This window comes from Podarcis muralis, chromosome 12 (genome assembly GCF_964188315.1).
Source record: "Podarcis muralis chromosome 12, rPodMur119.hap1.1, whole genome shotgun sequence".
Taxonomy (NCBI): domain Eukaryota; kingdom Metazoa; phylum Chordata; class Lepidosauria; order Squamata; family Lacertidae; genus Podarcis; species Podarcis muralis.
In genome coordinates, this window is record NC_135666.1 from 52,934,415 (window position 1) to 52,947,823 (window position 13,409).

Consider the following 13,409-nt stretch of genomic DNA (forward strand, 5'->3'; position numbering starts at 1 on the left):
GCTCCTACACATGCAGCTGCTGGGTGACCTTGGGCTAGTCACACTTCTCTGAAGTCTCTCAGCCCCACTCACCTCACAGAGTGTTTGTTGTGGGGGACGAAGGGAAAGGACAATGTTAGCCACTTGGAGACTCCTTTGGGTAGTGATAAAGCGGGATATCAAATCCAAACTCTTCTTCCTCTTCTTCTTCTGAATCAAATCTTATATTTGGTGTACAAATATTAGTTTGTAATGTGTTGTTGTTGTTGTTGTTTACTGCATTTTTACTCCTGGGGTGAGGCAGTTGGGGGTTTTCTGTCCCAGGTACCAAAATAACTCGAACCAGCTTTGGGTATGATGCACCTTGACTTGAGGAGGTCTATTTCTGCCACAGGCAGAGTGATATCTTGTACAGGACCTCCTACCAAGTCCTGAAAGCCCTGAAAATTGCATTTAGTCCACGGATACATAACAGATGAGCTGATTAAGGGGGCCCAAGGCGCAACACATTTTGGTCTGTATCCCCTGGGGTCTTGAAATTCACTCAGTACTTCTGCAAATATAGAAAACAATGTTATGTAATGTGTCTTCGAAATTCAAGATGAAAGAGAATCAGGCAGCTTGACTGCTGTCTTCATTTCTTTTGTGGATATAGCTGCTCAGCAGTTTTCATATAGGAATAATGTTTTTTCAGCTACCCATCAGCCCAGAAAACAAGTCAAGTGGTGCCATGATAAAATCTCAGTGCTTCCCGTGAAAATAGCCACCAAATGACAGAATTCTGAACTCTGCATTGTTGTTGTTGTTGTTGTTGTTGTTGTTGTGTATGACTTGCCATTCCTTCCACAGAGCCCAGGGCAATGAACAACAAAGGATAAACAACAACATTGCATCTAGTACAGAACTATAATGTTCATAGAGTGAGTAAAACCTTGTAGACTGCTGTTCAGGACAAACATTACCCTATTAGACTTTGGTAAACCGAAGTGTCTTTCATGGATGACTGCCTGGCAACAATGAAGGGGACAGATGCAAGGGGACATTGTCCCAAAGTTGATGCCACACTACGGAAAAGATTCTTCTACAAGTTTCTTCATCAATCCTCAGAGCCCTTCCCACTGCTCCATGGATCATAAGGATCAAAAATGGCTGGTTTTGGAGGAGGCACTCCTGGAGATAGTTGGGCCCTGAGCCATTTAGAGCTGTATAGACATTTACCAACACCTTGACTGGGAGTGGCCGCATAACACCGGTTCTGAGAGATCTGCATTGGCTCCCAGTACGTTTCCGAGCACGATTCAAAGTGCTGGTGTTGACCTTTAAAGCCCTAAATGGCCTTGGCCCAGTATACCTGAAGGAGCGTCTCCACCCCCATCGTTCTGCCTGGACGCTGAGGTCCAGCACCGAGGGCCTTCTGGCGGTTCCCTCATTGCAAGAAGTAAAGCTACAGGGAACCAGACAGAGGGCCTTCTCGGTAGTGGCGCCCGCCCTGTGGAACGCCCTCCCACGAGATGTCAAAGAGATAAATAATTACCTGACATTCAGAAGATATCTTAAGGCAGCCCTGTTTAGGGAAATTTTTAATATGTAACGCTGTACTGTTTTTAACACTGATTGGGAGCCGCCCAGAGTGGCTGGGGAAACTCAGCCAGATGGGCGGGGTATAAATAAATTATTATTATTATTATTATTATTATTATTATTATTATTATTATTACTTGAACAGAGCCCGGAAGCTTACCAGCAGCCAATGCAGTCTGGTGTTGCATTCTCTCAGCTTCCTGCCCCTGAACTACCTGCAGCTTCTGAACCATTTTCAAGAGTAGCCTCCTGCAGATAGCATTGCAACGATCCAAACATGAGGTCACCATAGTATGAATTGCTGATGCCAGGCTCTCTCAGTCCACAAATGGTTGTAGCTGGCAATCCTATCAGAGTTGGCAGCCCTTCCCACTGATGTCATCTTCACATCTACTGATGGGAGAAGTGTACTCAAATTCTGAATTCCTCAAATTATTAACCTCTCATTCCATTCCAACGGCCTCTCCAGCAATGTCTAGGAAAGAAAGTTTGGGTTTCGTGGCACAGTGGCCCCTGAGGTCACACTAGGCATGATGCAGCCAATGTGAAGCATATGGAGAGAAGTAAACAGATCTGCTAGGGAATGCGGGTGGTGCTGTGGTGTAAACCACTGAGACTTGGGCTTGGCAATTGTAAGGTCGGTGGTTCAAATCCCTGCAATGGGGTGAGCTCCCCTTGTTCGGTCCCAGCTCCTGCCAACCTAGCAGTTCGAAAACACGTCAAAGTGCAAGTAGATAAATAGGTACCACTCCAGCGGGAAGGTAAACGGTGTCTCCATGCACTGCTCTGGTTTCACCAGAAGCGGCTTAGTCATGCTGGCCACATGACCTGGAAAAACTGTCTGTGGACAAACATCAGCTCCCTTGGCCAGTAGATCGAGGTGAGCGCCGCAACCCCGGAGTCATCCGCGACTGGACTTAACGGTCAGGGGACCTTTACCTTTATCTTTTCTGCTAAGAAGCAAACCCCACTGAGTTCAAGGGGACTTACTCTTGGGTAAGTGTGTCTAGGATTGCAGCCTCTGCAACCACATACCCTTTCAGCCATGGGTGTATCTCTCTTTGTGTTTATAAGCACCTGGAGATAGGTTAGTGACCTGGGCAGTTCATGAATACAGCAAGCAGAGGTTCTGTTCCAGCCACAGTTGTGGGAGTCATTGTAGCTGTGTCCATGTGCTTCCGAGTTCATGCTAGCACATCGTCCTGTAATCACAGGTGCCTACCTGGCAGGGAAAGGGCCAGGGTCAGCATGTGTGAACTGACAAATCCTAAGCATTAAATTTTGTCACAACCATTTCAAAAGGAACAGTGATTAGGCTCCAGATCATAGCAACTAATCATTGTTCTCGTTCCCCTTTCCCCAACCCAATAAAGTAGCGTTCTGTTTCACTTTTCAACAATGTCCCAATTTTGCTTGTTCATACATTGTTCAAACTTGCTAAAATGCTTCTTGTTTTCCAAATTCCCTCATATGCATAATTACTCAGTACACGGCGCTTTGTTGTATGGCTAGAAATCAAGTGCGTTTTTCAGTGCTGATTGCGGCTGATAAAAAAAACCCCCCAACCTTTTATTGATTTGAAGTTGCAGACAATCTGGACTGAATTCTGAAATGCTACTTTTATGAGGAGCAGGGATATGTACTAGCAGGCATGCAGTGGCATTTTAAATGTACACATTTCCCCCTCTGGGCATCTCTTTCTCTCTTTTTGCAAGTGCCACTGAAAATGCATAGAATCTTTCATTTGTACCATAATCTGTTAGGAGTTAGTTCCATAACATGCCTCCTTTATTTGTCACAGATTACTGCAAAAGCTCCTGTGCCTGAGGGCATTATAAAGCCCCTGTGGTCATTTGTTTCCTGCCAAGAGATAGGGATGTTGATCTGTGATAAAATGCTGTTTTAGTTTTATCTCCCCATTGCATCAGCAGTGCTAATGTCACAAGTGGAGATGGAGGAGGTGATTGAAGAATTGAACTAGAAAATGTTATGGGAGGCATCCAACTTTCTGTGTGTAATGTGCTTGTTGCTCAGATAATTATTGAGATAATTTGGGAAATACACAGAGCAATTTCCTCAAGTCACTCAGAATGATCTATCAGGATTTGGAGATCAAGTCAACTTATCTTGATAAAAGTGTGCATTGCCCAGTCTGCTTTAGACAATATTTCAATGTTGAAGTGTGCATTATCCATCACTCCTTGTGGTGTGAGAACAGGACTCCAACCTCTGCAGTTGATGCCTGTCAAAGGCTGGCTGGACAAAGATGGTGTCTGGATCTGATGAGGGGACACTGAGAGAAGGGAGGTTGGATACTGGCTTGGAATAAGGGATCAGTAAATAAATCTACATAAAGTGGACCCTAATGTGCAGCAGGTCATCCTTTGGTATCTAGAATGCATTGTTCGAATAACTGAAGACAGATATATTGAATTCTTCTGATGGCAGTATTGTATTGATAATGAGTTGAACCACACAATAAGCTCTCTGCATGGGAGACTGGCTGCTGAAGAATAGCTCACAGCATCCCTGTAAAGATCAGAATCTTACGTTGGCTGCCTAGAGCTCAAAACCACGGTGAATGTGAATTCTGGATAGAAGTCTCTTGGCTTGTGCTGTTTGATGCAGTTGTCTGCCATCTCAAAAGTAACCACAAAGGAAATGTTTTTATTTTATTTATTTATTTGACAGTTCATTGTATTACTCTTCTTTCACTGTTTCCAGAAGAAGACAATATAAGTCTTTAATATTGTGAGGATGTTTGGGCTTTTTCAGTTGGGAGATGTCAAAAGCAGATCCTACATAAAATGAAAGGAGCTCATCTTGGCAAATCGGCTGAACTGCTGATGGCTCTTCAATGCTTTTTATAGTATAACAACCATGGGTAATTAAAGCTGCTGTGTCTATATTGAAAGTATGACTTCTCCTACTTCTCCTAAGCAGTTTAGCTGATTAAAAACACACACCTTCTAAAAGCCACAGTTCAGTGGGATTTCATTCAGATCTCTCTGCTTCATTCTAAACAGATGCTTCAGAAAATATTTAATTAATGGAGACAATTAGCAAGTTACAGCACTTTGTTATTAAAATGGCACATTCACCTAATTGTGAAGACCAACACACGGCAGATTCCAGTGCTATTTTTCTAGAAAAAGAGGTGCCGGAACTCACCATGAACACCTCCCACATTCCCTTAGAATGCCAATGGTGGGCGGCCACCAGGTGGCGCGTTGGAAGATGGCCAACAATAACATCTCTCTGACCCATACGAGGTAATTAAGGGGCTGCTATGGGAAGTATGCAGTCTTCCTACCCCCCCACACCCCCCCAGGAGATGGGGGGCGCTGCCTTGCCAGCGGTGTTCACAATGCAACCCCTGATCCGAGAGATGGGGGTGCCGAACACTTGGCACGAGCCCTCGGTGAAGTCAGATCTTCCTGACGCCGATTCCAATTAGCGCGTGCTGGTTGCTTCAGCTCGGAATTATAATTGGAAACATACGATTGGAATGAAGCTGAAGCACATATATCAAGTAATGTTCGAGAGATAAGACTGCTGATTGATGGATCTCTGTGACCGGGAGTGACGGATGGATAAGTAAATCTTCTGATGAATCACCACTAGGAGACTGTATGTTTGGAATGAAGGGGGGGGGGGTGGAGGAAAAAACTTTTTTTTTTCTTTGCACGATGTGATATTAATAACCCTTCACCCCAGATAGAAATAAGATCGTTGCGTTTTCACTAATCACATGCAGGAATTCAAGAACTGTGTGGGATGGATTATAACAGGAGAGAGGATTGGTGAACGGTGAGAAAGAGGAAAATTTTCATGACGCAGTTAAAAAATGGTGTCTCGCCAAGACAGGCTTGCCGGAGAAAGAAGGACAGAGGGAGGAGAATCTGGATCATTCGAAAGAGAAGGAATGTTGGAACGCAAGCTTGACCTGACAGAGCCTCCTGATTCATTTGATTTATTTGGCAAGCCTGAGAAAAGTAAAGGACAGACCAAAGATATTTTTTTAATTTTTTCTGGAAGTGTTGAACAGAGGCTGTCCCTGAGTGATATGATCTTTGAGAGTACAAAACCCACACAAAGGATGCCTGTTTTCAATCTGCTTGTGAAAATTATCAGAGATCGCAAAGAAAGGAATATACGATAACAACAAGAAGAGAAAGAAAGTAATAAAGGACTATCTGGATCGAACTGGATAGAACTGTCTAATTAAAGCAGTAATATAAGTGATGTTTGGACTCGTTCGGAGTTTTGGACTCGTGCGGAGCTTGATGTATGGGTACCCCCAACAAAATTTAAAATTTGGCTGTATAATTTGGAACTAATGTGATTTGGATAATGTGATGTGATTGGCCTGTTAATAAAAAATATTTTTTTTAAAAAAGAATGCCAATGGTGCCCACCTGAGAGGTGCCGGAACTGAGTTCCGGCGAGTTCCAGCTGAAAAGAAAGACCTGGTGGATTCTTGGATCGGACATTTAGTTCCGTCTTTCCTATGCCACTGAAAGTTTGCTCTGTCCAGCAAGGAAGCACTTTACCATTGTGATTGACTACTGCTGTGGTCCATCGCCTCTTCTCTTTGGGGCCCTTTAGAAGAGAAGGAAATTGAAACAGGAATGGAAGGAAGTGTAGATAGGTATTGGATCAGCTGATCACTGGGGCTTGCAAATCCCTTTTTGGTCCAGCTGAGTCTTTACTTGCCCCACACCTGATGTCATCTATGACATCAGAAGTAGAGCAGGTGGGCTTGTGACTTGGCGAAAATGGCCTCATAGACCAAATGAAGAGGTCTGGCAGCACTTAGTAGGCCTCCTGGCCAGATGTTGCCCACCACTGCTGTACCTCTTCTTAAAAAAAGGGAAAGGGGAGGACAGGGAGCAATTTTGTCAGGAGCAAAGATCACCAGAGGAAAAGATAAGCACCCCCTCTTCACCCTGTCCCTCCTGCCAGGGTGAATTTAGGTTTGATGAGGCCCTAAGCTACTGGAGGCAATGGGGCCCTTTATATGTCCAGCTGTCCTTTGTCAACAACAAATTGTCGCTGCTTTTTTGTGTTGAATATATGCTATATGGTAATTTATGCTATCTAAAGCCATTTGCACATGCAGAATGTAGGCACCCTATATATAGAAATGAGCAAACCAGTGATATTTTAGGGAGCAGGTGGGGCCCATGACTTACATCACAGGAGCCTACACAACACAAAACACTGTTGCTGTCTGTAGGTATTATTTTATTTGCTTTTTATCTTATATTTTGGAAATGTACATCCAGGGTTTTTTACTTTATTTTTTAGGGGCCCCCCAAGAGAATGGGGCCCTAAGCTATAGCTTGTTTAGCTTATAAACAATAAGCTTATAAATAAATAAGCTTATAAACTTATATTATCCGGCACTTCCTCCTGCATTCGTAGATGCAACTTCAGTCAGCTGCTTTTCATGTAAAAACAAAAAGCACCCAAGGAACCACTACACAAAACTCTGCCTAACATGTCTTTTGGCCCTAACTCTTTTTCCTTGGACCAGTCTCTCCTTTCCAGTCTGACTTCACCTATCAGAGTGGTAATGAACTCCTAGAGGGGAAAGGCGAATGTGACAGGTGAATATTTCCCCTGGCAAAAGTTGACAATTGGTTCCTAGAGGTCTTCCACAGCTGGGTGAAGCCCTGTCAAGGAATGAGGAAGGTTACTATATCACACCCTGGAAAAGCAGTCATTGACATCCTCTCTCACTCACTGTGTAACCCAGCTATCATTCCCTATTGATGCCAAAGATTTTAAAGAAAACAGGAATAAGCAGAAGGAAGTTGATGCAACTTCATGTGGGCCAAGCGTTCATTTTAGCACAAGCCCTAAATGTGAGTCCATGGGAGATCATGTTAGCTCTTCTTGGCTCTATTTTTAAGTAGAATGTGCCCTGTCAAAAGTTTGCGAGGGCTTGCATGTTGAAAACATTGGCATTTCACTTGAAAAGGAGGGTGGCTTTCTGAACAGGAGCCTTGAGATTGTGTCAGAAAGTATTTTCCTGAAAGCTCGTCATATATTTGCTAAATTGGGATGTAATTGTCTTTGCTTTAACAAAATATTGATCAAAACCCACCTACTGATAAGTTCCTTAACAATCTCATATTTGACAGCATGAAAATTGCCAAGCAAGAGATTTTCTTGTCTTAAGATAATATCAGAGACCTCTTTGTTCTCTCGGCACTATTACAAAGGAGCAGGGAGAGAGTGCTGGAGCTGTCAAACAATTAAATTAACCTTGTATCCGAGTTCGATGGTAAAACAGAGGCCGAATCTGACACCCATGTTGCATAATGGAAGAATCCAGGTGAAGGAGCTGATCTGTGACAAGAGAAGAGGGGCACTCCTATTCCTCTAGCACACGAGCCAGGAAAAGCCTGAATGTGCCTCTAGCCAAAACCACCCTGTAGGTTTAAGAATGGTTTGCTGCTTCGGAGGCCACAAAGTCTGAGGCAAGGGTGGGAAACCCTTTTCAGCCCAATTGGGTGGGGCCAGAGACACAAAGTGGGTGGAGCAATGGAGACTTTTATATTTGTAGAGTGCATTCGAGCCAAACTCTCCTGCACCTGTATCTACCACTGCAGCAAGCAAGAAGAGGGGCAAAGCATTTAAGGAGGGGGCAGAAGAGGAGCTGTCAAAGGGTATGGCCTGTGAAGAGGGGATGTGGTGTGCGGAGTGTCCCAAAAGCCACACAGAGGAGCCTGGGAGGGGCATATTTGGCTCCTGGGTTTGAGGTTCTCAACCCCTGATTTAAGAAAACAGTCATATTTGCAAGCCAGGAAAATCTTAAGTATCGGGTCTAGCAATACCCGATGGCTTGACAAGGATTTGGAAAGAAATGTTTCAAGGAAGAAGGCAGCTGCAGGTTGTTTGTTGCATGAAATGTTATAATCCCAGTTTTTGGAGGAGAGTGCCTAAACTTATGTGGAAAAAGGGGAGCACTCACTAAAAATGGGGAAAGAAATTGAGTATGATTGGTACTCTAATGCAATTCTGCCTGATTCATACTTCCCCAAACAATATGGAAACCAAAATGAAGCTATTCTTCTCTGAATTTTCTGATGAGATTATCCAACACCCCCCCCCCAAAGATGTTTGAGAATGTGTTCATTAGAGGAAAGTATGCAACTCTAGCACTTGGTTATATGTAGAAGCCTCCTGTTGCATTGACTTGTAAATCGGTTGCACTTTTAAATGTTCGAAAAAAGTCCACTTACCTTCATTGGTGGGTGGTTTTGCAGCCTGACCACAGGCTCTGTGGTGATCCAGCAAGGAGCCAGGGTTTGGTTGGCTGCCTGTCAGTGATTGGCCAGGCCGGTGGGCTTGGGTGGGACTCTCCCAGGGAGTTGGCCCTACTGGCCAATCCGTGTTGACTGGTGAGGGGGAATTGCAAGTGTCAAGTATCCCCCAGGCACTATGGTCATTCTCCTTTATCTGCTCCAACTCCTGAAAGTCCATCTTTCTTGCACCTTGGCAGGGCCAAACAGCGCTATAAGGTTCATGTTCTAGGCTGTTGGGAACCTTGAGCAGGAGAACTCCTCTTAGAGGACAGGAATTTTGATGGAGATTCCACTCGTTCCTTTCCCCCGCTCAGGTATCCACCCACCAAACACATCATGCTAATTTTCCAGAAAAATCATACACTGCCAGCCACCCGCTTAATTTTAGAATGCCCCGCGCTGGTTGGACTGATCTTAAGATAATGAAAGGGTTTGGAGGGGATGTCAGATTTGTCATGACACATCCAGTCAGCCTCTGAGTCACTGTGAAGTGAAACCAATCTCAACAAATCTACCGTTAGTATTTTAGAATATATTTGGGCATGCTCGAAATAAGCACAATGAGAAAAGAGTCAGTGCTCAAACCTTGAAAGACTTTCTTTCACTGTCTCCAAGTATAAAGGTAAAGGGACCCCTGACCATTAGGTCCAGTCGTGGCCGACTCTGGGGTTGCAGTGCTCATCTCACTTTATTGGCCGAGGGAGCCGGCGTTTGTCCGCAGACAGCTTCTGGGTCATGTGGCCAGCATGACTAAGCCGCTTCCGGAGAACCAGAGCAGTGCACGGAAACGCCATTTACCTTTCTGCCGGAGCAGTACCTTTTTATCTACTTGCACTTTGATGTGCTTTTGAACTGCTAGGTTGGCAGGAGCAGGGACCGAGCAATGGGAGCTCACCCCATTGCAGGGATTCAAACCGCCAACCTTCTGATCGGCAAGTCCTAGGCTCTGTGGTTTAACCCACAGCGCCACCTGCGTCCCTTGTCCCCAAGTATATGCACCACTAAACTAAAACTGCATATTCAGTTCAAGCCCATACATTTCTACTCAGAAGTAAGCTCCTTGGAGTTCAATCAGACTTGTTTCCAAGTAAGGTTGCATATGATACAAAGATGTATCTCAGGGATTGGAAGCCTGTGGTCTTCCAGATGTTATTAAAATACAGCTCCCATAATCCTTTACCATTGGTTGGGGCTGATGGGAGTTGGAATCAAATAAAAACTAGAGGAACACATTCATGATCTATCAAGATTAGGAGTGGGCAGATTTCAGGATTGCAAGACCTACTTTGCTTTTTTCTAGAACCTTGAGGTCCTCTCACCAGACCAAGAATTATGGAACTGAGGGACTCTGAACACATGCTCAGCCCATGAGTTTATAAATGGTCCCTGAACCAAGCTCACATGTCCTTTCATGCCAATCCTTCATTTTATTCCCCTCAAGAATTATTTTTCAGTAGCTTAATTTAGCTGAGAAGCTGCTTTATTACTGCTATTGTTAGACAAATAGGAGTCGGAAACTCTTTCCAATCCACAGCAAATCACCAAGAAATCTACCGATAGATCCCATTCTACCTTCTGCCTACCCATGATCTGCACTGATGGTATATCTAGTTCTAACAGTGACCAACCATATGTTTTTGTGAATCTTACATGCGGCTCCTAAATGCAAAAACCCTCCTCTGTAATTTTGTCCTCAGCACCTGCTATTCAGAGGTATATTTTACTGAACATAGAGGTTCCACACTTTGCAATTTGTAAGAGCTGATCAATCTAGCTTCCACGAACTCCATTAATAGAATATTGAGAACAGACTGAGGAATGTTAAGACTATTCATTTAGAGGTAAATGTTTCATGGTGTTGATATGAAAAAGGAAGACGAGACAGAAAGAAATGAATGAAGTAATAGCTTTTAGGGACAGACTTATGTGTGAACAGTATTGCTAGTTTTCAAGAAAGATCAGCCAGTGTTGATAAACCGTGACACCTGGGAAGCCCTGAGGTGTGTGATTTGAGGCCAGTCAGATATTATCTCAATGTCACATGATTGTTGTGATTATGAAATGTGGGTGTGGTGGTGGAGAACACGGTATGCTCTTGAGTCATTTGTGGGAAGAGCAGGATAAATATGTCATAAGGCTGGCAGGGGCTATTGTGGTCAGGAAAAAAACTAGACATGCAGGATTGAAGTCCAATAACTGGCTTGGAAAGGGAGTTAAAGGGAGGCGAAAAACCAAGCCAGTTCAAGGACACATAGGAATCTGTCAGCCTTCACTATGTTCTACTATTTTTGACCATTTTGTTTCTTAACCGTTACCCTGAATTCCCTCTGGAGCACATAGAAGCTTTAGTTCAGGTATATCTACACGCAGGGGAAAAAATCTTTATCTTTTCACCACTTGTCTTTGAGCCGTGGAGTACTCTGCTGTGACTATAGAAAAATACCCATACAAAATGATTTTCAAGAGTTTTATTTCCATTTAAACCAATTGCAGGTGGGAGTTTAGCTCACGTAAGCAGAGGAGAAAAAAGGTCACACAGATTATTAGAATGGATAAGCAAGTACTTTTCCCCCCTTAGCGGTATTTCAGACAAAATATTCCAATTTCTGCACTCAGTTTGTCTGCATAATCTGAAGTCTGGAGAGGGGACTGGCCTTGGTGGTTTTATTCATTTGCAGCATCTGTGTACCACTCTCCAGCTGAAAAATGCCCCCAGAGCAGCTTACATAAGATCAACAGAAGCAAAACAGTTCCTGCCTGCAGACCCAAAAGGAAAGGGGAAGGAGGAGGGAAGAGAAAAATAAGCACTCAGGCACAGTGTCTTCAAGTTCCATTGTGGTTCTTATAATGAAAAGCTGGAATAGAAATAGAGGGAGGAAGAGTCAAAGGGAACTGGACTTAACTTTATGATTGTTGCAATTGTCATAGCTTTTTCAATTATTGGTAGTCTTTGCACCGTGTCCACGGTTGGGTGCGATCCATGTATTTGCTCAAAATGTCAGATTGCCTTCTTACATGTAAATTATTCTAACTGTGTGAAGCTCCCCCCCCCCCCCAAGATGAAAGAACTGAAGCATAGAAATAAATGCTAGTTCGCTGGATTATTTGGGGAGGGGGAAGAGAAGGGGATAGACAAATAGTAACAGGTTGCCTGTAACACGATTTTACTGTATTATTTAAATCAAGGAGAGTAGCCAGTAATCAATAGTCAGTTAATTGTAAGTTTTTATTGCATTAGGTATTGATCAGTTCATTAAAAAAATCCCATCGTAATGGATCTTGTGATACTGCTTAAAGTTTTTTGTTGTAAAGCAGACACAACACTTTGATGTTTCATAAATTTAATATTTAGTACTCTGGGGGTTTTTAATTTTGCAAAATATTAATCTGACAGTTTAGCTAAACTTAAGAACCATCAATAAGTGCCAGAACTAAGACGCATACCCCCCAAAATCTGATGGATTTGAATTGCGGTTTACATAGAGGGAGCTTATTGTGTATAGTGCTTACTTAACTGAAGTAAAATTGGTTTTATATGGGTGTTTTAACTTGGAACTATTTAAATTGTATTGTTTATGGATAAATTCTGATGTACTGTTTTCGATATGGGCCAATGGCCGCAATAAATTTATCTATCTATCTTAATAGTTAATATCCAGGATTTTTTTTTACAAAACATTAAGCCTGATTTCATTTTACATATGTTGCATGTCTGATTAAAAAATAAATTAAATCAAAAATAGTAGTCAATAAGTAATCCAGGGATCCTTAATCTCAATCACACATTTTCATTGTGGTACATATTGATCAGATCTTCTCGCAAGCATTTCTTTGAGCCTTGCAGCAATTTTTTTTTACCAATTCACCCAAACAAGCTGAGTTACAAAGGGAAAAGGAATATCTAGTACAGCCTTTGCCCCCTGCAGATGGCCCTGAGCCACTCCTTTGCCAGGAGGGATGGGGAGAAATTCCATCCAGTTTGCATTTAAAGCCGCATCTACCAAATTTGCAGTTTTCGAAATAATATGCGAACTGAAACACAGCTATCCTTTGAAATTTCTGCTTTTCGGAATTTTTGGACACAAAAATGCAGCAAACAATTATTGGAAACATAGACATAAGGGGACAGTGTGTATGGTAATGATTGTATTTTCATTATAATGCATTCTAGGGGAAACTGAAGCAAAAATGTCCATGTTAGTCAAAGCTCTGTACAAAAATGTTTTTATTAGGAAAAATTTGCAGAAAAATCCTGGTGAATTTTCATGATTAATTATAACAATTTTCAGTTAAGAGTCACGAATGGCCGAATTGAATTTAAGACTGAAGAAATGAGAAACTGCTAGAAGCAAAATAGGCAGAACCTTTCATCCCTTCATACTGGTTGTCTCCCGGAGCTTTAATAATAATAATAATAATAATAATAATAATAATAATAATAATAATAATATTTTATTTATAGCCCACCCTTCCCAGTTCAGGAAACCGGGCTCAGGGCAGCTAAAAACAAATTTAAAACACTTAATTGATGCT

General features: G+C 42.7%; 1 protein-coding gene across 1 annotated transcript in view; it reads left to right on the forward strand.

Moving 5' to 3' along the window:
* Positions 1 to 13,409, forward strand: part of ARPP21 (cAMP regulated phosphoprotein 21) — a 242,753-nt gene that overhangs the window by 16,983 nt on the left and 212,361 nt on the right. The window lies entirely within an intron of this gene.